We start from the raw sequence: 7933 nt of genomic DNA on the forward strand, positions 1-7933 counted from the left end.
CTGGATATTTCCCTCCTGCATCAGACCTTCCAAAATGCACCATCTCACATTTGTTTGGATTAGATTCCATCTGCTATTTCTTTGCCCAAACCTCCAGTCTATCCATATCTTGCTCTGTCCGCTGCATTTGTTACTTCTCGACTTGAATATTCCAGTGATCTTTTGGAATGTCTTGCATCTCACAATTGACATCAACTTGGCTCATCTAAATTCCTCCTGCCTGTATCCTAACGCATGCCAAATCACACTCAACAATCACCCCTGTAATCGCTGACCTAAGTCATTTCCTAGTCTTGCAATGCCTCAGCTATTAATGTTCTTATCCTTGTATTTAAAGCACTCCATATCTTTATAACTTCCTCTCTTATATCTACATTCTGGCAGTTCTTGGTTCTTGAATATCCCTTATTTTAATTGTTCTGCCTTTGCATCTATGCCTTCAGTTGCCTGGGCCTGTAAGCTCTGTGCTACAAAGATTATTAACTTTTGGGAACTTGTATTCTCAGGCAGAGGTAAATGGATTTTTGGAAATTGGTTCCACAAAGATGGCCTGTTCTTTTTAAAAGGAGCCAGAAAATTATTTCAAGTGCTGTGTCATAAAGCTTTTTCAAAAAATCATGTCACTTAAGCTAAATGACCAGGTGGGATAATGGGTGATCCAGAAGGACGTGAGAAGCTTGAAGCATGTTCTGTTCAGAAGAAAAGTTCAAACCAGCAGGAGTACTCAAAGAACAAGAACAAAGAAACCTACAGCACAGGAACAGGCCCTTCGGCCCTTCAAGCCTGCACTGATCAAGATCCTCTGTCTAACCTGTCATCTATTTTCTAACGGTCTGTGTCCATTTGCTTCCTGCCCATCCATGTACCTGTCCAAATATATCTTAAAAGAAGCTAATGTGTCTGCGTCTACCACCTCCGCTGGCAACACGTTCCAGGCACCCACCACCCTCTGCGTAAAGAACTTTCCACGGATATCTCCCTTAAACTTTCCTCCTCTCACTTTGAACTCATGACCCCTAGTAATTGAGCCCCCCACTCTGGGAAAAAGCTTTTTGCTATCCACTCTGTCTATACCCCTCATGATTTTGAAGACCTCAGTCAGGTCCCCCTTCAATCTCTGTCTTTCTGATGAAAATAATCCTAATCTACTCAATGTCTCTTCATAGCTAGCATCCTCCATACCAGGCAACATCCTGGTGAACCTCCTCTGCACCCTCTCCAAAGCATTCACATCCTTTTGGTAATGTGGTGACCAGAACTGCACACATTACTCTAAATGTGGCCGAACCAAAGTCCTATACAAATGCAACATGACCTGCCAACTCTTGTACTCAATACCCCGCACAATGAAGGAAAGCATGCCATATGCCTTTTTGACCACTCTATTGACCTGCGTTGCCACCTTCAGAGAACAATGGACCTGAACACCCAGATCTCTCTGTTCATCAATTTTCCCCAGGACTTTTCCATTTACTGTATAGTTCGCCCTTGAATTTGATCTTCCAAAATGCATCACCTCGCATTTGCCCGGATTGAACTCCATCTGCCATTTATCTACCCAACTCTCCAGTCTATCTATATTCTGCTGTAATCTCTGACAGTCCCCTTCACTATCAGCTACTCCACCAATCTTAGTGTCATCAGCAAACTTGCGGATCAGACCACCTACACCTTCCTCCAGATCATTTACATATATCACAAACAACAGTGGTCCCAGCACAGATCCTTGTGGAACACCACTGGTCACAGGTCTCCAATTTGAGAAACTCCCTTCTACTACTACCCTCTGTCTCCTGTTGCCCAGCCAGTTTTTTATCCATCTAGCTAGCACACCCTGGACCCCATGTGACTTCACTTTCTCCATCAGCCTGCCATGGGGAACCTTATCAAACGCCTTACTGAAGTCCATGTATATGCCATCTACAGCCTTTCCCTCATCAATCAATTTTGTCACGTCCTCAAAGAATTCTATTAAGTGATACCTTCCCTGCAGAAAACCATGTTGCCTATCACTGATAAGCCCATTTTCTTCCAAATGGGAATAGATCCTATCCCTCAGTATCTTCTCCAGTAGCTTCCCAACTACTGACGTCAGGTTCACTGGTCGATAATTACCTGGATTATCCTTGCTGCCCTTCTTAAACAAGGGGACAACATTAACAAGTTTCCAGTCCTCCGGGACCTCACCCGTGTCTAAGGACACTGCAAAGAAATCTGTTAAGGCCCCGGCTATTTCCTCTCTCGCCTCCCTCAGTAACCTGGGATAGATCCCATCCGGACCTGGGGACTTGTCCACCTTACTGTCTTTTAGGATTCCTAACACTTCCTCCTTCCTTATGTCAACTCGACCAAGAGTAAGCAAACATCTATCCCTAACCTCAACATCCATCATGTCCCTCTCCTTGGTGAATACCAATGCAAAGTACTCGTTAAGAATGTCACCCATTTTCTCTGACTCAGCGCATAACTTTCCTTCTTTGTCCTTAAGTGGGCCAATCCTTTCTCTAGTTACCCTCTTGCTCTTTATATATGAATAAAATTAGCATGTGAATAGAATTAGCACCCGGAAAGCCATCAGATTAATAGGTAAAGCCCTGAGGGTTTTTTTATCTTAAATGGCTTGGTGCCCTTTTTTTCATATCATGTGCATTTTGCTGTTCAAGGTTCTATATAAATGCAAGAGATAAGAGCGTGTGGAGCTGGATGAATGCAGCAGGCCAGGCAGCATCAGAGGAGCAGTACAGTTAATGTTTCGGGTTTGGGACCTTTCTTCAGAAAGTCAATCTTTTCTTTTAATCTTTTCTTTCAATTTTTTTCTGAAGGAGGGTCCTGACCCAAAACATTAACTTTCCTGCTCCTCTGATGTTGCCTGGCATGCTGTGTTCCTCCAGCTCCACACTGTGTTATCTCTGACTCCAGCATCAGCAGTCCTTACTATCGCTATATAAAAGCAAATGGTGTTTCTTGACTGCTGCTCTGAACTGTTGTTCCTCTGTAAATTGCATGTATGGGCATCAAGTGAAGACAGGTTTGAAATTATTTGTGATGGTGTCCACTGTTGAATGGACATGGTGATATACAGACAATGACCACAAGGAGCCATGTATCTGCTGTCCTAGTCTTTTAAATGGAAGTGTTCGTGGGTTTGGAAGGTGCTGACTAAGGATCTTTGGTGAATTTCTGCATCTTGTAGATAGTACACAATGCTGCTAGCGAGCTGGCGATTGTGGAGGGAGAGGAATGGTATCTCGGTTAGACCTCATACCTTAGAAATGTAAGATTAGTCAAGGAAGGAAAATGAAGAACGTCCATAGAAGGTGAAGGGCATACACTCAAAAAATTACCAAAGGATCAATAACTATATATAATAAAGTCAGAGTGAGAAGGAGTCAACAGGACACTGTTGAAGGTAATTGTCAACAATATATTATGGATGGGCGATGAAGAATAAAGCTGTTGTTGAATGGGAATGGGGCTGATCTTGTGCTTGTGGTTGAAACGTGTTTCATCCATAATGTACCTGGGAGACATGAGACCTGGCAATTGATTGTGTTGAATTAAGATTCACTGGGAAAGAGGATTATGACAATTGCTGAGCAATCAGTTTGATTAGTGATCCAAACAAAACACTGCTGAGTGTGACACTTGGAAGGATGATGATGATGATAATGATGAACAAACCGGACAGAAAGCTTGGTGAGGAGCACATAGAATTCCATGAGGATGAAGAGCTATGTGGATGATTGTGCATCTGTCTGCAATTACTGATTAACTAGCGCTTATAAATTACTCAAAGGCATGTTGTCCTGTGAGGCATGTCAAAGGCTCCAAAGTGCTGCTTCAGAAAGGCTTTCCTGCACATCTGGTAGACTGCTGCTCATACCCCAATGATCCACACTGTCTGAGAGCTAAGTGAGGAGTTGAACAGGACATTACATCCTGCATTACCACTTCATCTTCCAAATCATTTACCCAAAAAAGTCCCCCTTTTCTATATTGGCACTGACTCTTCTGATGACCAGGAGAAAATATACCAGCATACTGGTTAAAAATGAAGGTGAAATAACGGAGTGTTAATATACTAATGCTACAATCTCCTGTTCATCGGTCAATGATTTCCAGTTTCTCTTTCAATTCACTTGCATGACATGGACATCACTGGCTGGCCAGCATTTATCATTTGCCGTCCCTAGTTATTGTGAGCTGCCTTCTTGAACCACTACAGTCCATTTGCTGTGGAGAGGGAATTTCAGGATTTTGACACAGCGACAGTGAAGGATAAGTGGCATGCTTCTAAGTCAGGATGGTGAGATTAGCTGGGAACTTGAAGGTGGTGGTTTTCCAATGTATCTGCTGTCCTAGTCTTTTAAATGGAAGTGTTCGTGGGTTTGGAAGGTGCTGACTGAGGATCTTTGGTGAATTTCTGCATCTTGTAGATAGTACACAATGCTGCTAGCGAGCTGTCGATTGTGGAGGGAGTGGGGGTCCTTGTGGATGCAGTGCCAATCAAGTGGGCTGCTTTGTCCTGGATGGTGTCAAGTTTCTTGCGTGTTCTTGGAGCTCCACCAATCTAGGCAAGTAGAGAGTATTCCATCACACTCCTGACTTGTGCCTAGTAGATGATGGAAAGGCTTTGGAGGTGAATTATTCACTGCAGTATTCCTAGGCTCTGACCTGTTCTTGTAGCCACTGTGTTTATGTGGCAGGAACAGTTGAGTTTCTGATCAATGGGAGCCCAAAGGAAGTTGATAGTCGGGAATTCAGTGATGGCACCACTTTGAATGTGAAGGAGCAGTGGTTAGATGGTCTCTTAATAGAGATGATCATTGCCTGGCATTTGTGTGGCATGAATGTTACTTACCACTAGTCAGGCTAAGCTTGTTCAGATCTTGTTGTATTCAAACATGAATTGCTTCACTATCTGAGGAGTAGTGAATGGTGTTGAATGTTGTGAAAACACTGGTAAACATCCCCATTTCTGACCTCATGATGGTGGGAAAGCCATTGATGAAGCAGCTGAAGATGGTTGGGCGCAGGACACTGCCCTGAGAAATTCCTGGAGCTAAGATGACTGACATGCAATAACTGTAACCTTTTTCCACGGTGCCAGGTATGACTCCAACCAGCGGAGAGCTTTCCCCGATTCCAGTTTTGCAAGCGCTCCTTGATGCCACGCTCATTTGAATGTGACTTTGATGTCAAGGGCTGTCATTCTCACCTCACCATGATTGAATGAAGGCTCTAATAAGGAGGCTCTGGCAGAACACAAACCGGGCATCCATGAGCAAGTTGTCGCTGAGTAGGTGCTGCTTGATAGCACTATTGATAATACCTTCCATCATTTTACTAATGATTAGGAGTGGACTGATGGTTGGTAACTTGATTTGAAATAATGGGAACTTCAGATGCTGGAGAATCCAAGATAACAAAGTGTGAAGCTGGATGAACACAGCATCTTAGGAGCGCAAAAAAAGCTGATGTTTCGGGCCTAGACCCTTCATCAGAGAGGGGGTTGGGGAGAGGGAACTGGAATAAACAGGGAGAGGGGGGAGGCAGACCGAAGATGGAGAGAAAACAAGATAGGTAGAGAGGAGAATATAGGTGGGGAGTTATGGAGGGGATAGGTCAGTCCAGGGAAGATGGACAGGTCAAGGAGGCGGGATGAGGCAGTACGTAGGAAATAGAGGTGCGGCTTGAGGTGGGAGGAAGGGATGGGTGAGAGGAAGAACAGGTTAGGAAAGCAGAGACAGGCTGGGCTGGTTTTGGGATGCAGTGGGGGGAGGGGATGATCTGGGCTGGTTTTGGGATGCAGTGGGGGAAGGGGGGATTTTGAAGCTTGTGAAGTCCTGATTTGACTTGGCCTGCTTTTAGTGTATAGGAAGACCTGGGCAATTTACCACGTTGTTTGGCCAATGCTTATGTTGTAACTGCACTGGAAGAGCTTGGCTAGGGGAGCAACAACTTCTGGAGGACAAGACTTCAGTACTCTTGCTGGAATGCTGTCAAGGCTCATAACTTATGTAGTATCCAGTGTCTTCAACTGTTCCTTGATATCACATGGAGTGAATCGAATTGGCTGAAGACTGGTGTCTGTCATGCTGGGGACAACTGGAGGAGGCTGAGAAGTGCACTTGGCCCTTCTGGCTAATGATTGCTGCGAATACTTCAGCCTTATATTTTGCACTGAAGTGCTGGGCTCTTCCATCATTGAAGATGGGTATATTTGCAGAGCCTCCTCCTCCAGCGAGTAGTTTAATTGTTCACTACCATTCATGATTGGATGCGGCAGGACTGCAGAGTTTAGATATGATCCGTTGGTTGTGGGATCGCTTTGCTCTGTCCATCACTTGCTTCTTAAGCTGTTTGGCACACAAGTAGCCCTGTTTGCTGGCTTCATCAGGTTAACACCTCATCTTCAGGAATGCTTGGTTCTGCTCTTGACATGCTCTCCGGCATTATCCATTGTACTAGGGCAGATCCCTTGGCTTGATGGGAATAGTTGAGTGGGGTTATACTGGGCCATGAGGTTAGAGATTGTGCTGGAGTACAATCCTGCTACTGTTGATGGCCCACAGCGCCTCATGGATGCCCAGTCTTGGATTGGTAGATCTATTCAAAGTCTGTCCCATTTAGCATGCTGATAGTGCCGCATAACACAATGGAGACTGTTCTTAATGTGAAGGAGGGGCTTCATCTCCACACGGACAGTGAGGTGGTCACTCTTACTGATACTGTCATGGACAGATGTTGCTGAAGCTGGCAGATTAGTAGGATGAGGTCATACATGATTTTCCCCCAATTTGGTTCCCTCACCATCTGCCGCAGACCCAGTTTAGCAGCTACGTCCTTTAGGACCCGACCAGCTTGATCAGTAATACTGCTGCTGAGTCATTGAAATCCCCCGCCAGAGTACATTTTGTGCCCTTGCCATCCTCAGTGCTTCCTCTAAGTGTTTTTAAACATGGAGGAGGACTGATTTGTCAGGGAGGGTGATGCATCGTTATCAACAGGGGGTTTCCTTGCCCTAGCTCAGAGGAAGGATCACCGGGCCCGAAACGTTAACTGTGTTTTTTCCTTCACAGACACTGCCAGATCTGCTGAGATTTTCCACAAACTTTATTTTTGTTCCTTGCCCATGTTCACCTGAAGCCATGAGATTTCAAGGAGTCAGAGGATTCCCTGGGCAACTCCTTTCCAACTGTACATCACTGTGCAACCACATCTGCTGGGGCTGTCCTGCTGGTGGGGCAAGGCATATCCAGGGATGGTGATGGTGGTATCTGGGACATTGTCTGTGAGGTATGATTCCTTGTCACGCTGTTGCTTGACTAGTCTGTGAGGCAACTCTCCCAGTTTTGACACTAGCCGCCAGATTTTAATGAGGTCTTTGTAAGATCAACAAGGTTGTTTGTGCTAATGTCCTTTCTGGTGCTCAGCTCAACGCCAGGTGGTCCATCTGTTTTCGTTTCTTTACTGAAAGTTTGATTGTTACAACTAATTGGTGTGTGAAACCATCTCAGAGGGTAGAAGAGAGTCAGTCACATTGCTGTGAGTCTGAAGTCACATTTTGACCAGACTCGGTGAGGATGGCAGATTTCCTTCCCTGAAGAACGTTAGTGAATAGATAGGTTTTTCTGACAATTGACAATGCTTTCGTGGTCGTGATTAGATTCTGATACCCAGCAGGCTAGAAGAGAATCAAGGGCTTAACTTTAGCCAGAAATTGGTGATGTGTCAACTTTGGGGCATTTCTCCGTGAAGCCTAGCAAGTTTCCTCACACTTTCTTTCCAAACCTGTCTCCGTAACTACGAGCCACATACCAATGGTCTCCCACTTGTCCTATTTTCACAAGCTCTGTTGGCAGAAGTACTCACCACTGCCTGGGTATCCTGGGATCCCTGGCACTGGTGCCATGTTAAAGCCCAGCTCACC

This window comes from Stegostoma tigrinum, chromosome 11 (genome assembly GCF_030684315.1).
Source record: "Stegostoma tigrinum isolate sSteTig4 chromosome 11, sSteTig4.hap1, whole genome shotgun sequence".
Lineage (NCBI taxonomy): Eukaryota > Metazoa > Chordata > Chondrichthyes > Orectolobiformes > Stegostomatidae > Stegostoma > Stegostoma tigrinum.